This window comes from Oncorhynchus mykiss, chromosome 28 (assembly GCF_057628025.1).
Source record: "Oncorhynchus mykiss isolate SJ-2025 chromosome 28, ASM5762802v1, whole genome shotgun sequence".
Classification (NCBI taxonomy): domain Eukaryota; kingdom Metazoa; phylum Chordata; class Actinopteri; order Salmoniformes; family Salmonidae; genus Oncorhynchus; species Oncorhynchus mykiss.
This window is the reverse complement of record NC_143049.1, coordinates 2,928,118-2,946,189: the sequence shown is the minus strand read 5'-3', so window position 1 is coordinate 2,946,189 and position 18,072 is coordinate 2,928,118. Positions and strand designations below refer to the sequence as shown.

The window sequence follows — 18,072 nt, the reverse complement described above, 5'->3', positions numbered from 1 at the left end:
TCTGGGAAGGAGGATTAATCATACGATTGCATCCAAAATGGCACACTATTCCTTATATAGTGCACTACTTTTGACTAGGGCCCTGGCCAAAAGTTTTACACTATATAGGGAAAAGGGTGCCGTTTGGGGGACAGACTTTATGTGGGCACCAGAGGAACCAAACTGGGCTCTCTCCCTGCTCATAGAGGAAATAAAAGTTATACTGTCTATGAAATATGCACAACAACTGAAGACAACAAACATCGTCAGTGTTGGTTGGCTTGGCTGTGTTAGGTGCATGCGATGAGACTGAGTCAATTGAACTTGAGGTATTTAACTCGATGTGATTTCAGAACTTTTATCAATTGAATGTTTTTCTGAAATATTGTATAAAATATGCAAATTAGGTGAGATGTACTGCAAATCAGTTTCTGGACACTTGATGGAGTCTGCCTAAATATTTGGTTTAATTTTCAAAAAAAGAATTGAAGACATTTGGGTAACATTTTACTTGACACCCAGAGTCATAATATGTCACAACCAGTCATAATATGGTCATAACACTGTCATGACTCATATATTTACACCAGTTGTGACATATTTTCTATTATTTTATGGCTGGATATGATATGACAAAAATCTAGCTTACAAATTTGACATATCAACAATTCTCTCTGGAGTATCTATCTAAGGATAACCACACCAACCTTGGTGAATGAATATGCTTCTGAAGCTGAGAAAAATGTGTTGGCATGCGGGAACAGTCTGACTTTCGGGAAATGACAGTTAAAGGCAAGTACATTGAACCTAGCCTACCAATCGCAAAATGCCTATTTTGACCCAATCACCATCTATTCAAAGTAAGTTACAACATTTGGTCCCGTTTTGTAACGTTCTCTATGGAATGGGCTTTAAGATTATATGAGCTTTGAAATTATGGACGTATGTCCATTTAAAAGGGGTTCAAATTTCATGAAATATTGATGAAAATGTACATTTACATAAAGTTTTTGAAATGTTATATTTTGAAAGTACTCATGGGTGTCCCTAAACCGGGATGGTTTTTGCTAACGTGCGCTAATGTGACTAGAATGACATTGTATACAACAGCCAACTGTCCGGGACATAGACATGTCTTATATGGACAGAAAACGTAACTTATTGTTAATCTAACTTCACTGTCCAATTTACAGTAGCTATTACAGTGAAAAAAAGACATGCTATTGTTTGAGGAAAGTGCACAACAACAAAACACTTTTATTAAGGTAACTGGTTTGATACATTCACCTATGAAGGTAAATGATGTACTTACATTTAGTAATCTTGCTCTGATTTGTCATCCTGAGGGTCCTGGAGATAAAATGTAGCATAGTTTTGTTTGATAGAATCCATTTTTATGTTAAAATGTAGGAACTGGGTTCTACAGTTTGACCCCACTGCTGTTTCTGGCTCCACACCCACTCCGCCCGGCCATCTAGATGTGTGAAAGTTAGTGTTTTAGCTAATGATCCATAATGTAAGGAATTCCTGGGAGTGTGTAAACTTAAATATTTTATTACCATAACATTTTTGTATGTTCTCTATAGTTATGTACTTGAAAATGTATCAATTGACCAATTTCGGCAAATTTGGGCAAACTCCTGGCAGACTTGATACAAAATATTGTGCAGTAATGTAATTCTTCACTGGATCAGTCTGAAACTTTGCACACACACTGCTCCCATCTGGTGGCCAAAATCCAAATTACCCATAGGCCATACTTTCAGATAGGAGTCTTTCTCTTGCATTTCAAATATGATGGGGGGAAAAAAACAAGTTTTTTTTGTTTGTATTATCTTTTACCTGATCTAATGTGTTATATTCTCCTACATTAATTTCACAATGGTATCACGAATAAGCATATCCTTACCTCAGGTCCTGAGCTACAGGCAGTTAGACATGGGTATGTCATTTTAGGCGAAAATTGAAAAAAAGGGCACGATCCTTAAGAAGTTTTAAAGGACCAAAAGACCCCAAAATATCAAAATGTATAAGTAGATAAGTTGTTGAAATGTAATTTCAGCCTGTGGTGGTAAGAAGTAAAGGTGTGTTGAAGTTGTGAATTCTGTTGGTCATTGATTATTAATGGAATCACAAAATACTGTCAGAAGTGTTGGTGATAAAAAGGTGACCTAGTTCCTTCCAGGTTGTAACATATTTTGTGGATCAAAGTCTGTGAGGAGGATATGGGCAGACAAACAGACAGGTGAACCTGGGGTCAACTGGCTGACCGGTTTATTTCCTCCAACAGGTGTGCATTAACAACAACACAAACATACAACACACACCAGGGCCAGTTCTATCCTTTTGGGGGCCCTAAGCGAGATTTGGTTAGGCCCTCCTCCCCTCTCAGGCTAAATATTTTACGCTACACAGTGAATTTCCTGCCATTCTACACATTTTGCCATGGCTTACGCCATGTTAATGGTACTGTATCTGAGTAAGTGACAAACAAAATCAAAGGGGGGCCCCCTGGAGTTCAGGGTCAGTATTCGGCCTCGATAGATAGCTGGCTAGACTAATTTACCAATTAAAACATTTGTAAGCTAACATGGCTAATTGAATGACTGTCTTTGACTGACATAAGATAAAAGTTACTGAACCAAATTTCGAACTTGCACCTTGTGTATCCTACTATTCTAACTCTCAACAGTAAGCTGAGACCCGACTGAGTTGGGTGCCCCCTAGGGGCTTGGGGCCCAAGCGACCGCTTATGTTGCTTATACCTGGAGCCGGCCCTGACCAACATACACCCACACAACGTAGCAGGAAACAGGTGATAAGTGAGTGAGCCAACAGACAGGACCCAGTTCCTACATTTTTGTCTCTCTCTCTCTCTCTCTCTGTAATTTAGGCTTCTCTAAGTTACGTAATGAGTCACATACAGTATGTAAGGAGAAGATGAGGACAGGGTTTGATGTCACTGAGCATCACATCATTCCCACTGGGGACTATGTGTGGGAGGCTTCTCCTAGGGGACCGCTGCTCACCCTCTGTGTGTGTTGCAGGGCTGGGAGTGCTTTTCCTATGGGACCGCTGCTCATCCTGTGTGTGTGTGTGTGTGTGTGTGTGTGTGTGTGTGTGTGTGTGTGTGTGTGTGTATTGGAGTCAGTTGTACTCCTGTGGGACCGCAGCTCAGTGCTTGGTGCTAAGGCCCATACCTGGATGCTGACCTCATTGTTACGGCAGCAGTGGACACGAGGATTGCATATCACTGAGTACTGAGTTAGGTTAGATCACAGCTCCCTCTGGAGCCTTGCTTCCCCCCTTCCTGTCTTAGGCAGCACACCAAATGCCACCCTATTCCTTATATAGGGAGACCAAGGCCCATAGGGCTCTGGTAAAAAGTAGTGCACTATAAAGGGAATAGGGTACCTTTTGCTTTTGGGATGCATCCTCAGTCTCGGAGACTACATTACATTACTAAACTCCCCAGCTGCTCATTCAGACACGTGATTTATGCTGACATCACTCATAGTAACACAGCATTCTACATTATTCATTTGTTTGTTGATAATCCTCCTTTACTGTCTGTATGTGATAGAACTACATAAAGTAGCCAACAGAGTATTCATTGATGGCCAAAGCTATGAATGCAGAATTCACTCCCCCCCGTCCCGTCCCGCCCCCGTCCTGCCCCTCTGGAAACTTAATCTCAAAACTAAGGTTCCGAATCACATTTGTGCAATTTATATTTTACACACAAATTCAAGCTTCTCTCTTTACTCTATGCTTTACTCACCACGAGCCCGTCCTCCCCAATTAAGGTGCCACCAACCTCCTTTGGCTGTCGTATAGGCAGAGCTGCTGAAAAATAACTCTGCCTCCCAATAGTCAATGTTTGCACATTACATTGCTATTCCCTGTCTGTCTGTGTCTTGCTTGTTGATATGCTGTGTACGTATACAATAGCTTGCCTAAATACTGTAGCTGCATGTAGGCTAACCCTTCCTGAAAAGAGAACACGAAATCGCTAGGCTGCCTGTTGTGTCGTGCTTATGTTTTCTTCGATTACTGTTACAACAGACAAAGAACTAAGTTTGTTCGAACAAGCGGAAGTGGAGTTACAGGGAAAATCTCAATTGTATGTATACTCCTCGTGTCCTCTTCAAAACTTCTGGGTTCCAGAAAATCCGGAACCACAGCAACTACGTTAATTTATTCATGCAAACTGTAACAAAGGAAGGACCTCTATTAACAAAAAAGCAGTGTTTAACCTATCCAGGGGTACAGACACATTCATTTGCCCCTCATTCACAGAGCCAGCTCCCTCAAAAAAGGTAGAACACCTACAGTACAGTAGTTATTCCCCAACATCACAATACACAGCACTAAGGAAGAGGTCATGGGGGCTTTAGGCCTGTAGAGATGATTCCATCTCAAAGGCAACATGCAGGCAAATCCCCATTGGCCTATTCTTACACAGAATAACATTCAATAAACCTGTGAATGACTTCACTGGAGAAAGGGCGGCTTAGCATCACATTAAATTATAATGTTAATGTTGAAAATAGCATCCAATAGCATCCTCTCTGGATTCTCCAGTAGCATGGCAATGGGTTGTCTGTTGTTAAGTAGGACTCCCCCCCTGACTAAAGCTACATCCAAAATGGCACCCTATTCCCTACATAGTACACTACATAGGGGCTCTGTTCAAAAGTAGTGCACTATGTAGGAAATAGGCGGCCATTTGGGACTTACCTTGAGACTCATCAAGCCGAATCCGTCCCGGCAGGAAATGCAATTAGCTCATTACTGTTGCAGAGATGAGAGCATCATGTCAGCTAATGGGACGTATCATCTTACTGCTACACTGATGCTGTATCCATGTATGTGTGTGTGCGTACAGTATGTATGTCAAATCAAATCGTATTTATCACATGCCCCGAATACAACAGGTCGTAGACATTACCATGAAATGCTTACTTACAAGCCCTTAACCAACAATTTCAAGTTCAAGAAATAGAGTTAAGAAAATATTTCCTAAATTAACTGAAATCTAAAAATAAACAAATTACATAACAATACCGAGGCTATATACAGGGGGTACCAGTTCCGAGTCAATGTGCAAGGGTACAGGTTAGTCGAGGTAATTTGTAAAGTGACTGCGCATAGTATGTGTGTGTTTGTGTATGTGTGTGACTATTAAACATTGATCAAGCCTGAACATTGAAAACATATACTGTAAGTGCAGGTTTGTATGTTGGATCATTAGACTATGCAAATAAATTGTATTGAAGACAAATAGGGCTAAACATTTTGAACCACAATCAACCCAAAATTAAATAATGTGTGTTTAAAACGGCACATCTTAATTAATGTAAAATAGCGTTCATTTGACTTAGTAAGTCATTCAACTGTAAATATTATTTTCTGAATAAGAATTCTCAAACCACTATAGGTGTATCAATGCATGAAAGTCACATACTGCACTGTTGAATTTAATTATAAGAAGGTTAACTGTGTACAGTTAAGCACCAAATATCCTGAAATTTCCATCCCCAACTACAACATTTTCCGACAAGAGAGAAATGCCAAATGGGACGGAGTTGCAATCTACTGCAGAGATAGCCTGCAGAGTTCTGTCATACTATCCAGGTCTGTGGTCCAAAAACTTGAGCTTCTACTTTTTAAAAATCCATATTTCCAGAAACAAGTCTCTCACCGTTGCCACTTGTTATATACCCCCCTCAGCCCCCAGCTGTGCCCTGGACACCATATGTGAATTGATTGCCCCCCATCGATCTTCAGAGTCCGTACTGTTAGGTGACCTAAACTGGGAAATGCTTAACACCCCGGCCGTCCTAAAATCCAAGCGTGATGCCCTCAATCTCACACAAATGAGCAAGGAACCTACTAAGTCGACAACCATAGGCACCCTCTTAGATATCATCCTGAGCAACTTGCCCTCTAAATACACCTCTGCTGTCGACAACCAGGATCTCAGCGATCACTGCCTGTGTCCGTAATGGGTCTGCGGTCAAACGACCACCCCTCATCACTGTCCAACGCTCCCTAAAACACTTCAGCAAGCAGGCCTTTCTAATAGACCTGGTCCGTGTATACTGGAAGGATATTGACCTCATCCCGTCAGTAGAGGATGCCTGGTTTCTCTTTAAAAGTGCTTTCCTCACCATCTTAAATAAGCATGACCCATTTAATAAATGTAGAACTAAGAACAGATATAGCCCTTGGTTCAACCCAGACTTAAAAAAAAATGTATTTAAAGGGTGGATCGGACTTGATTGCCCTTGACCAGCACAAAAACATCCTGTGGTGTTCTGCATTAGCATTGAATAGCCCCCGCGATATGCAACTTTCCAGGGAAGTCAGGAACCAATATACACAGTCAGTTAAGAAAGCTAAGGCTAGCTTTTTCAAACAGAAATTTGCTTCCTGTAGCACTAATTCCAATTTTTTTTTCGTAAACTATAAAGTCCATGGAGAATAAGCGCACCTCCTCCCAGCTGCCCACTGCACTGAGGCTAGGAAACAGTGTCACCACCGATTAATTTACGATAATCGCTAATTTTTCTACGGCTGGCCATGCTTTCCACCTGGCTACCCCTACCCCGGCCAACAGCTCTGCAACCCATGCAGCAACTTGCCAAAGTACTGCCAAAGTACTCCCCGATTCTCCTTCACGTCCTTCAAGTCCAGACAGCTGATGTTCTGAAAGAGCTGCAAAATCTGGATCCCTACAAATCAGCTGGGCTAGACAATCTGGACCCTCTCTTTCTAAAATTATCCGACGAAATTGTTGCAACCCCTATTACTAGCCTGTTCAACCTGTCTTTCGTATCGTCCGAGATCCCCAAAGATTGGAAAGCTGCTGCGGTCATCCCCCTCTTCAAAGGAGGAGACACTCTAGACCAAAACTGTTATAGACCTTTATCCATCCTGCCCTGCCTTTCTAAAATCTTTGAAAGCCAAGGTAACAAACAGATCACCGACCATTTCAAATCCCACCGTACCTTCTCAACTATGCAATCTGGTTTCCGAGCTGGTCATGGGTACAACTCAGGTCCTAAACGATATCATAACCCCCATCGATAAAAGACAGTACTGTGCTGCCGTCTTCATACACCTGGCCAAGGCTTTCCACTCTGTCAATCACCGCATTCTTATCGGCAGACTCAATAGCCTTGGTTTCTCAAATGACTGCCTCGCCTGGTTCACCAACTACTTCTCAGATAAAGTTCAGTGTGTCAAATCGGAGGGCCTGTTGTCTTGACCTCTGGCAGTCTCTATGGGGGTGCCACAGGGTTAAATTCCCAGGCAGACTCTTTTCTCTGTATATATCAAGGATGTCGCTCTTGCTGTGGGTGATTCTCTGATCCGACTCTACGCCGACAACACCATTCCTTATACATCTGGCCCTTTGGACACTGTGTTAACAAGCATCCAGATGAGCTTCAATGCCATACAACACTCCTTCTGTGGCCAATTGCTGCCTGCACCTGCCCGCCCACCCAGCATCACTACTCTGGACGGTTCTGACTATGTGGACAACTACAAATATCTAGGTGTCTGGTTAGACTGTAAACTCTCCTTCCAGGCTCACATTAAGCATCTCCAATCCAAAAGTTAATCAAGAATCGGCTTCCTATTTCGGAGCAAAACCTCCTTCACTCATGCTGCCGAACATACACTCATAAAACGGACTATCCTACCAATCCTTGACTTCAGCGATGTCATTCACAAAATTGCCTCCAATACTCAGTAATCACAGTGCCATCTGTTTTGTCACCAAAGCCCCATAAACTACCCACCACTGCAACCTGTATGCTCTCGTTGGCTGGCCCTTGCTACATATTCATCGCCAAACCCACTTGCTCCAGGTCATCTATAAGTCTTTGCTAGGTAAAGCCCTGCCTTATCTCAGCTCACTGGTCACCATAGCAACACCCAGCTGCAAGAGCTTCAGCAGGTGTATTTCACTGGTCATCCCCAAAGCCAAAACGTCCTTTAGCTATCTTTCCTTCCAGTTCTCTGCTGCCAATGACTGGAATGAATTGTAAAAATCACTGAAGCTGGAGACTTAACTAAAGTCCCTCACTAACTTTAAGCATGTCAGAGCAGCTTACTGGTCACTGTACCTGTACCCAACCAATCTGTAAATAGCACACCCAACTACCTCTTCCCCATATTGTTGTTTATCTTCTTGCTCTTTTGCACCCCAGTATCTCTACTTGCACATCATCATCCCCACATCTATCACTCCAGTGTTAATGCTTAATTGTAATTACATAGCCTCTATGGCCTATTTATTGCCTACCTCCCTAATCTTACTACATTTGCACACACTGTGCATAGATCTTGTCACACGGGACTAGGTGGGTGAAGGAATCAGGCGCAGAGAGTTCCAGTTGTGAAAAGTGCTCTTTAATACGGCACACAAAAATGATAAGCCCAAAAACACAGGGCGCGGACAACAAAGTGACTACCCAAAAACACAGGGTGCCAAGTTCCGAAAATATATCCACCTCTACCTAAAACGCACACACGTAACATAAAGACAATCCCGCACAAAACAAGGGCGGGTACACATACTTAAAATAGGGAAGCTCATTAAGCCATACAACAGAACACAGGTGAAACTAATCAGACAAAACAAACAGACAAACGAAAAAGGGATCGTGGTGGCTAGTAGGACGGTGACAACGACCGCTGAGCACCGCCCGAACAGGCAGGGGAGCCAACTTCTGCGGAAGTCGTGACGGTACCTCCCCCCCTGACGCACGGCTCCTGCAGCGCGCCGCCACCGGCCTCGAGGACGACCCGGAGGGCGAGGCGCCGGGCGATCCGGGTGGAGGCGGTGGACGTCTCTCAGGAGAGAAGGATCCAAAATGTCCCCCACCAGAACCCAGCATCTCTCCTCCGGACCGTACCCCTCCCAGTCCACGAGGTACTGTAGGCCCCTCACCCGGCGTCTCGAGTCCAGAATGCCACGTACTGTTTACGCAGGATGTCCAGAAGGGGGCGGAGGGACCTCAGGCACCTCACCTTCCTGCAGGGGACCAGCCACCACCTGAGGAGAGAAACATGAAACGAGGGGTTAATACGTTAATACCTAGGAAGTTGTAACCTGTAACACTCCTCAGGACTTTAACACATTGAAGCATAGGGGGCACTATTTTTATCTTGGAAAAATAACATCCCAAAGTAAACGGCCTATTTCTCAGGACCAGATGCTAGAATATCCATGTAATTGACCGATTAGTATAGAAAACACTCTAAAGTTTCCAAAAATATTGTCTGTGAGCTTAAAATAACTGATATTGCAGGCAAAACCCTAAGGAAAATCCAATCAGGAAGTAACCTCTTATTTTGAAACCCTTCTGTTCCTATGCATGCCTATCCTCCACTTACAGGGATATCAACCAGATTCCCTTTTCTAGGGCTTCCCTACGGTGTCAACAGTCTTTAGACATAGTTTCAGGCTTTTATTTTGAAAAATTAGTGTGAAAGATCACATTGCGTAAGTGGATAGGTGGGGGCTCTCAGAGTGAGTTTTTGCGCTACAGAGTAAAGCGGCCATTGTTCCTCCCGCTGTTATTGAAAAACCTACACACTCGGTTGATATATTATCGAATATATATTTTAAAAACTACCTGAGTAATGATTATAAAAAACGTTTGACATGTTTCTGTGGACATTATGGAGACTTTTCGGAATTTCCGCCTGGGTTGTCGTGACCGCTCTTTTCTGTGGATTTCTGAACATAACGCGACAAACAAACTGAGGTATTTTGGGTATAAAAATAATCTTTATGGAACAAAAGGAACATTTGTTGTGTTATCCGGGAATCTCGTGAGTGAAAACATCCGAAGATCATCAAAGATAAACGGTTAATTTGATTGCTTTCCTGATTTTCGTGACCAAGCTTCCTGATGCTAAGTGTACATAATGCTATGCTAGGCTATCGATAAACTTACACAAACGCTTGGATTGCTTTCGATGTAAAGCATAATTTCAAAATCTGAGACGACAGGTGGATTAACAAAAGGCTAAACTGTGTTTTGCAATATTGCACTTGTGATTTCATGAATATTAATATTTTTTAGTAATATTATTTGACTGTTGCGCTATGCTATTCAGCGGTTGCTGACGAAAATGATCCCGCTAACGGGATGGGTAGCGTCAAGAAGTTAAACGGCCCCACACACTGCGGCCCCAGCTTCCGACAGGGCAGGGGGGAGAGCTAGACCTGGTCCCCCGGTGCGAACACGGGGGGCCTTACTCTGGTGCTGGTCAGCGCTCCTCTTCTGCCTTTCTCCCGCTAGTCTTAGCGATTCCTGGACGGCTTTCCAGGTGTCCTTGGAGCGCTGTACCCATTCTTCTACCGCAGGAGCCTCGGTCTGGCTCTGATGCCATGGGGCCAGGACCGTCTGATAACCCAACACACACTCAAAAGGGGACATGTTCGTTGAGGAGTGGTGGAGGGAGTTCTGAGCGAGCTCGGCCCAAGGAACATACCTCGCCCACTCACCAGGCCGGTCCCGGCAATATGACCGCAGAAACCTGCCCACATCCTGGTTTACGCACTCCACCTGCCCATTACTCTCGGGGTGAAAACCAGAGGTCAAGCTGACCGAGACCCCGAGTCTCTCCATAAACGCCCTCCATAAACGTCCTCCAAACTCTGGATGTGAATTGGGGGCCCCGATCAGAAACGATGTCCTCAGGCACCCCATAGTGCCGGAAGACATGGGTAAACAAGGCCTCCGCAGTCTGCAGGGCCGTAGGGAGACCGGGCAACGGGATGAGACGGCAGGACTTACAAAACCGATCCACAACGACCAGGATCGTAGTACTTCTCTGGGACGGGGGAAGGTCGGTAAGAAAGTCCACCGATAAGTGTGTCCACGGCCGTTGTAGAACGGGGAGGGGCTGTAACTTCCCTCTAAGCAAGCCTTGCTTTGAGCGCACACCGAGCAGGAGGAGACATAAAATCTCACGTCTTTAGCCAACGTGGGCCCCCAGTATCTCCCTCTAAGACTCTGCACTGTCCTCTCGATGCCATGATGACCCGAGGAGGGGAGAGTATGAGCCCAACGGATTAGCTTGTACTGAGCCCCCGCTGGACAGTTAGGGGCTCTAACCGTGAGGCCCTCTCTATCTCCGCGTCCACCTCCCATATTACTGGTGCCATGAGACATGAAGGTGGAATGATGGGAGGTGGCTCAACGGACCGCTCCTCGGTATCATAGAGGCGGGACAGCGCGTTAGCTTTGGTGTTTTGGAAGCCTGGCCGGTATGAGATGGTGAACCGAAACCGGGCAAAAAAACATGGCCCATCTAGCTTGACGCGGATTTAGTCTCCTCGCTGTCCGGATATACTCGAGATTATGATGGCCAGTCCAGATGAGAAAAGGGTATTTCGCCCCCTCAAGCCAATGTCTCCACACCTTCAGAGCCTTGACTACAGCTAACAACTCCCGGTCCCCCACGTCATAGTTCCGCTCCGCCGAACCAAGCTTCCTCGAAAAGAAGGCACAAAGGCGGAGCTTGGGTGGCATGCCCGAGCGCTGGGACAGCACGGCCCCGACCCCCGCCTCGGACGTGTCCACCTCCAATATGAACGCTAAGAGGGGTCCGGATGCGCCAACACAGGCGCATTGGTGAACAGCTCCTTCAGACGACTGAAAGCTCTGCCCGCCCCTGCTGACCAACGCAAGCGCACCGGTCCTCCCTTCAGCAGTGAGGTAATGGGAGCAGCCACCTGACCAAAACCCTGGATAAACCTCCGGTAGTAATTGGCAAACCCTAAAAACCGCTGCACCTCTTTCACCGTGGTCGGAGTCGGCCAATTACGCACAGCTGTAACGTGGTCACACTCCATCACCACCCCGGAGGTGGAAATACGATTACCCAGGAAGGAAACGGCCTGTTTGAAGAACACACATTTCTCCGCCTTGCAATACAGGTCATGCTCCAGCAGTTGCCCAAGTACCTTACGCACCAGAGACACATGCGCCGCGCGTGTGGCAGAATAGATCAAGATGTCATCGATGTACACTACCACTCCCTGCCCGAGCAGGTCTCGGAGAATCTCATCTACGAAGGATTGGAAGATGGCTGGAGCATTTTTCAACCCATATGGCATGACGCGGTACTCATAATGGCCAGCTGTAGTACTAAATGCGGTTTTCCACTCATCTCCTCCCCTGATACGCACCAGATTATACTCACTCCTCAGGTCCAGTGTTGTGAAGAAGCGCGCTCCGTGAAATGATTCCACCGCCGTAGAGATGAGAGGTAGTGGGTAACTAAACCCCACTGTGATGGAATTTAGACCTCGATAATCAATGCATGGACGCAGACCTCCCTCCTTCTTCTTCACAAAAAAGAAGCTTGAGGAGACGGTGATGCAGAGGGCCGAATGTACCCCTGTCCCAGCGCTTCAGCAACATATGTCTCCATAGCTACTGTCTCCTCCTGGGACAATGGGTACACGTGACTCCTAGGAAGTGCAGCGTTCTCCAAGAGGTCTATCGCGCAGTCCCCTTGACGATGGGGTGGTAATTGGGTCGCCTTCCTTTTACTGAAGGCGATAGCCAAATCGGCATATTCAGAGGGAATGCGCACTGTGGAAACCTGGTCTGGACTCTCCACCGTAGTCACACCAACGGCATTTCCTATACACCTGCCTGAACACTCCTCTGACCACCCCTTAAGAGCCCCCTGTCACCAGGAAATCACCGGGTTGTGCTGAGCTAGCCAGGGAATTACCAACACCACTGGAAATGCAGGTGAATCGATAAGGAACAGACTAATCTGCTCCTTATGACTCCCCTGTGTTACCATGTCCAGCGGCACCGTGGCCTCCCTGACCACTCCTGAACCTAATGGTCGGCTATCTAAGGAGTGCACGGGGAAAGGTATGTCTAACGACACAAGGGGAATCCCTAGCCTTAACGCGAGCCCCCGATCCATGAAATTCCCAGCTGCGCCTGAATCGACTAGCGCCTTATGCTGTAGAGAGGGAGAAAAGCCAGGGAAAGAGGTTAACACATACATATGACCGACAGGAAGCTCTGGGTGAGTCTGGTGCTGACTCACCTGGGGTGATCGAGTAGTGCTCCGCCTGCCCTCCCGACTCCCAGACGAGTTCCTCCAGCACCGGTCGGCCGTGTGTCCCCTCCGGTCCCCCTCGAAGCCGCCCCCCCTAACTCCATAGGGATAGGAGCAGGGGGGCTGGGGGGTGTAAACGACAGGACCTGTTCCGAACGCCCGCAGGCAGCCAGCAGGTTGTCAAGACGTATGGCCATGTCGATGAGCTCATCCAGCTAGCTCCCTGCGGACGTCCTCCCTGAGACTGCATCAGAAATGATCTATCAGTGCCCTGTCGTTCCACCCTGCTCCTGCGGCCAAGGTCCTGAACTCAAAGTCCTGCGCGCTCCTCGTATCCTGACGCATGTGGAACAGCCGTTCACCCGCCGCACGACACTCCGGTGGGTGGTCAAATACAGCTCGGAATCGGCGGGTGAACTAGGGGTAGTGATCCCTCGCCGAGTCTGGGCCATTCCACACTGCGTTTGCCCTCCTCTCCGGAGGGAGTAGGACGAACGGTTGCCAGGTAAAGTTCCAGTTGTGGGAGGACACCCTGACATCCAGCCGCCATTCCAACACACTCCCGTGGGAGAGCCAGCCGAAAAGCCCCGGAGCCGGATGAGGTAGCAGGGACAGGAGGTGCTGGAGGAGAGGGGGCTGGAGATGAGGTGGGAAGGCCACTCCTCTCCCATCGATCCATCCTCTCCATCATTAGATCCATCGCTGAACCAATCCTGTGGAGAACACTGGTATGATGGAAGAGCCTTTCCTCCATCGATGGGAGAGGAGGTGCGGTTGCTCTTGCTGATTCCATGTCGAAGGTGCGGGATTCTGTCACGCGGGACTAGGTGGGTAAAGGAATCAGGCGCAGAGAGTTCCAGTTGTGAAAAGTGCTCTTTAATACAGCACACAAAAATGATAAGCCCAACAACACAGGGCGCGGACAACAAAGTGACTACCCAAAAACACAGGGTGCCAAGTTCCGAAAATATACCCACCTCTACCTAAAACGAACACAACGTAACATAAAGACAATCCCGCACAAAACAAGGGCGGGTACACGTACTTATTAAGCCATACAACATAACACAGGTGAAACTAATAAGACAAAACAAACAGACAAACGAAAAAGGGATCGGTGGCAGCTAGTAGGACGGTGACGACGACCGCCAAGCACCGCCCGAACAGGCAGGGGATCCAACTTCTAGTAGGACGGTGACGACGACCGCCAAGCACCGCCCGAACAGGCAGGGGAGCCAACTTCTAGTAGGACGGTGACGACGACCGCCAAGCACCGCCCGAACAGGCAGGGGAGCCAACTTCTAGTAGGACGGTGACGACGACCGCCAAGCACCGCCCGAACAGGCAGGGGAGCCAACTTCTAGTAGGACGGTGACGACGACCGCCAAGCACCGCCCGAACAGGCAGGGGAGCCAACTTCTAGTAGGACGGTGACGACGACCGCCAAGCACCGCCCGAACAGGCAGGGGAGCCAACTTCTAGTAGGACGGTGACGACGACCGCCAAGCACCGCCCGAACAGGCAGGGGAGCCAACTTTGGCGGAAGTTGTGACAGATCTTTCTAATGTGTTATTGACTGTACGTTTGTTTTTGTGTAATTCTGTGTTGTTGTTTTTGTCGCACTGCTTTGCTTTTTGTTGGCCAGGTCGCTGTTGTAAATGAGAACTTGTTCTCAACTCGCCTACCTGATTAAATAAAGGTGAAATAAAATAATAATAAAATAACTAATACATCATTTGAATTTAAAAAATCCATTCATAAAAGGCACATGATCCAGGTTTGATCCAAGCCACTATAAAGTCAGCATGTCATATTTTAGAAAGGGTCTCTTAATGGAGAATAGTCTTCAACATTGTGGGTAAAGTCTGGGATAGTACACTCACAGAAACACACACCCACACACAAACACAGTTTGCATACCTGTCTGTCACTGAAGATTCATGGAAGGTCCTGTATATAGTTGAAATATAGTTGATGGTTATGACTGGCAGAGAGAGAGAGAGAAAGAGAGAGAGAGAGAGAGAGAGAGAGGGAGTAGAATAAATAAAAAGTGTGAAAGGGAGACAGCAGAGACGGAACAGAGGAGAGAGAAAGGAAGAGAGAGAGGGAGAGAAGGAGTGAGAGAGAGAGAGAGAGAGAGAGAGAGAGAGAGAGCACACAACACACAACAGCACACAACACACAGTCTCTCCTACATCTGGGTTAACCCTTGACTGTATCTCAAATGGCACCCTATTCCAATCATAGTAAACCACTTTTTGACCAGAACCCTATGGTGCCTTGTTAAAAGTTTTGCACTATGAAGAAAGTAGGGTGGCATTTGGGCCAGAACCCATGTAAGAAAGATAGAGACACCCTCCCCCGAAGCTTGGCTCTCTCCTCCAGACTACACTGTAGACTAGACTAGAGTCTTCTCTCTGACTACTGCATGTTTTGGAACTAATTGCACTTTGTCAAGATCAAGATGGCACGCGGCTGTGTTTTCCTATATCCCAGAATTTGACAGGCAGAGAGAGACTGGATGTGTCCCAAATTGCACCCTATTTCATATATAATGCACTACTTTTCACCATGGCCTATAGGGTTCTGGTCAAAAGTAGTGCACTATATAGGGAATAGGGTGCCGTTTGGGATGCACAGAGCGAGGAGGCCTCTATCCGACCGAGGCATCTCACCACGTCTAGCTGCCAGAATGATAAAAATCGGATGTAATATTCATACCTTCTCACTCGCTCACTCTTCCTCATGCCCCATCTCAATGTTAAATTGCCGTACCCTCCTTTGGTTGGGTGGATCTCATTCAAGGTGGGTGATGGCAGAATGATGAGTGTCAATACATCAGGAAGAAAGGAAGAGTTTATTTCCAAAACTCTTTAAAGGGACCAATTTTTCACATTTGTGTTTTTCATCAGAAAGGATTGCCTATTGGCAGCTTCATGTGTGAAAAAATGGCTATCTGGAGCCATGTGAGCTTTGGTTGTAGATGCCCTTACCTGCTATTGACTTAAGCTGACTCACCTTGGTCTAACCCACTACAGGTGGTCCGGCAAGAACCAGGCAGACGTGTTCATGTCCAGAGTTGTATTTTATAGGTCACCACCACACATTAACACACACACACATAGAAGAAGTCATATTGCGGATGCACGCACAAAGACTTCTACGATAAACTCGCTGATAGCTTGGTCGGCAGCCAAACTTGCATTTTCTCCTTCTGTTGACGAAAAACACTGACCTGGAGTGGGAGGGATCAGGGTCCAAATGTGCATTTTAGGCATGATGATCGGTGGAAACCAGGAGGCTGTGATAGACAGCTGAGAAGGGGAGAAATCACAGTGGGTAAAGTCACTTGCACAGGCATGGCCTTTTTTAGAATGTGTTAACGAATTAATGACATGAATGAGTTACATTTTATTTTCCTATCAAATCATCTTTGGCAATCCATCCCTTATGGGATTAATTGACACATAAACAAACATGACAATAATTCAATGATAATTCTTCCAGTGTCCTGTGCAGTGTGCACCGCATAAAGAGTGAAAAATAAATCAATACATAATTGTAAATAAGATTATCCAAGCAATTATTATAACCATAGAGCAGTAAAACATAATACGAAGAAATACAAACAACCCAGTCTGGCACAAAGAGAAGAATCAAGTGTGAGACAGGCCTACACACAATCTATAAACATGTGTAAAATATTACTGTTCTCAGATTTTATTCATATATTTTAGATGTGTATGAAGATCCTGTTGATATGCGGTTGTCTCGCCTAGCTGTCGCAAGATGGCGCCGACAGACATGGCAGCTCTGCTTCTAGCTCCTAAGCAACTTTGCAGTATTTTAAACATTTTGTGTGTGTTATTTCTTACATTATTAGCCCAGAAAGTTTGTTTGTGTTATTACATACAGCTGGAAATAACTTTTGGATGTGGGCGGTAAGTGACAAGTATTACGACCAGGAATATGACATTTGCATTTTTTTAAGACAAGCCTTTCGCTACACATGCAATAACATCTGCTTAATATGTGCATGTGACCAATCAAATGTGATTTGATTTGAAGATGCGCTGGATAAGAGCATCTGCTGAATGACGAAAATGTCACATGTAAATGTTACTGTGATATAGTACTACTAATTTCACTGAGAATTTTTGCGAAAACTGATTTACAACGGTGTCGTTTAATAAACATAAAAAACACCGTAAACAGAACAATCAATGAATGGGTCAAACAAAACCCGGTATCCACCAGCCTAACACAAGCACTACAAGAAACAATTCCGGACAAGGACATGGGGGAAACAGAGGGTTAAATACACAACATGTAATTAATGGAATTGAAACCAGGTGTGAGGGAAGACAAGACAAAACCAATGGAAAATGAAAGGTGGATCGGCGATGGCTAGAAGGTCAGTGACGTCGACCGCCGAACACCGCCCGAACCAGGAGAGGGACCGACTTCGGCGGAAGTCGTGACAATAACACAATAGAAAAATCTATGTAGTCTGTGCAAATGTAGCAGGATTAGGGAGGTAAGGCAATGAATAGGCCATAGTGGCGAAATAATTACAATTTAGCATTAACACTGGAGTGATAGATGTGCAATTAGAGATACTGGAGTGCAAAAGAGCAAAATTAATAAATAACAATATGGGGATGAGGTAGTTGGGTGGGCTATTTACAGATGGGCTGGGTACAGATGCAGCGATTAGTAAACTGCTCTGACAGCTGATGCTTAAAGTTAGTGAGGGAGATAAACTGTACGTCTCCAGCTTCAGTGATTTTTGCAATTCGTTCCAGTCATTGACAGCAGAGAACTGGAAGGAAAGGCAACCAAATGAGGTGTTGGCTTTGGGGATGACCAGTGAAATATACCTGCTGGAGCACATGTTACAGGTGGGTGTTGCTATGGTGAACAGTGAGCTGGGATAAGGCGTGGATTTACCTAGCAAAGACTTATAGATGACCTGGA

General features: G+C 45.9%; 1 long non-coding RNA gene across 1 annotated transcript; it reads right to left on the bottom strand.

Annotated features, from left to right (window-relative positions):
- Window positions 1–8,387: 8,387 nt before the first annotated feature.
- Window positions 8,388–16,732, bottom strand: LOC149970664 (uncharacterized). Its single transcript, XR_016492958.1, has 3 exons — window positions 16,331–16,732; window positions 15,016–15,079; window positions 8,388–9,049 (listed from the first exon to the last, which is right to left on the bottom strand). It is a non-coding gene; the product is annotated as an uncharacterized LOC149970664 (long non-coding RNA).
- Window positions 16,733–18,072: the final 1,340 nt, after the last annotated feature.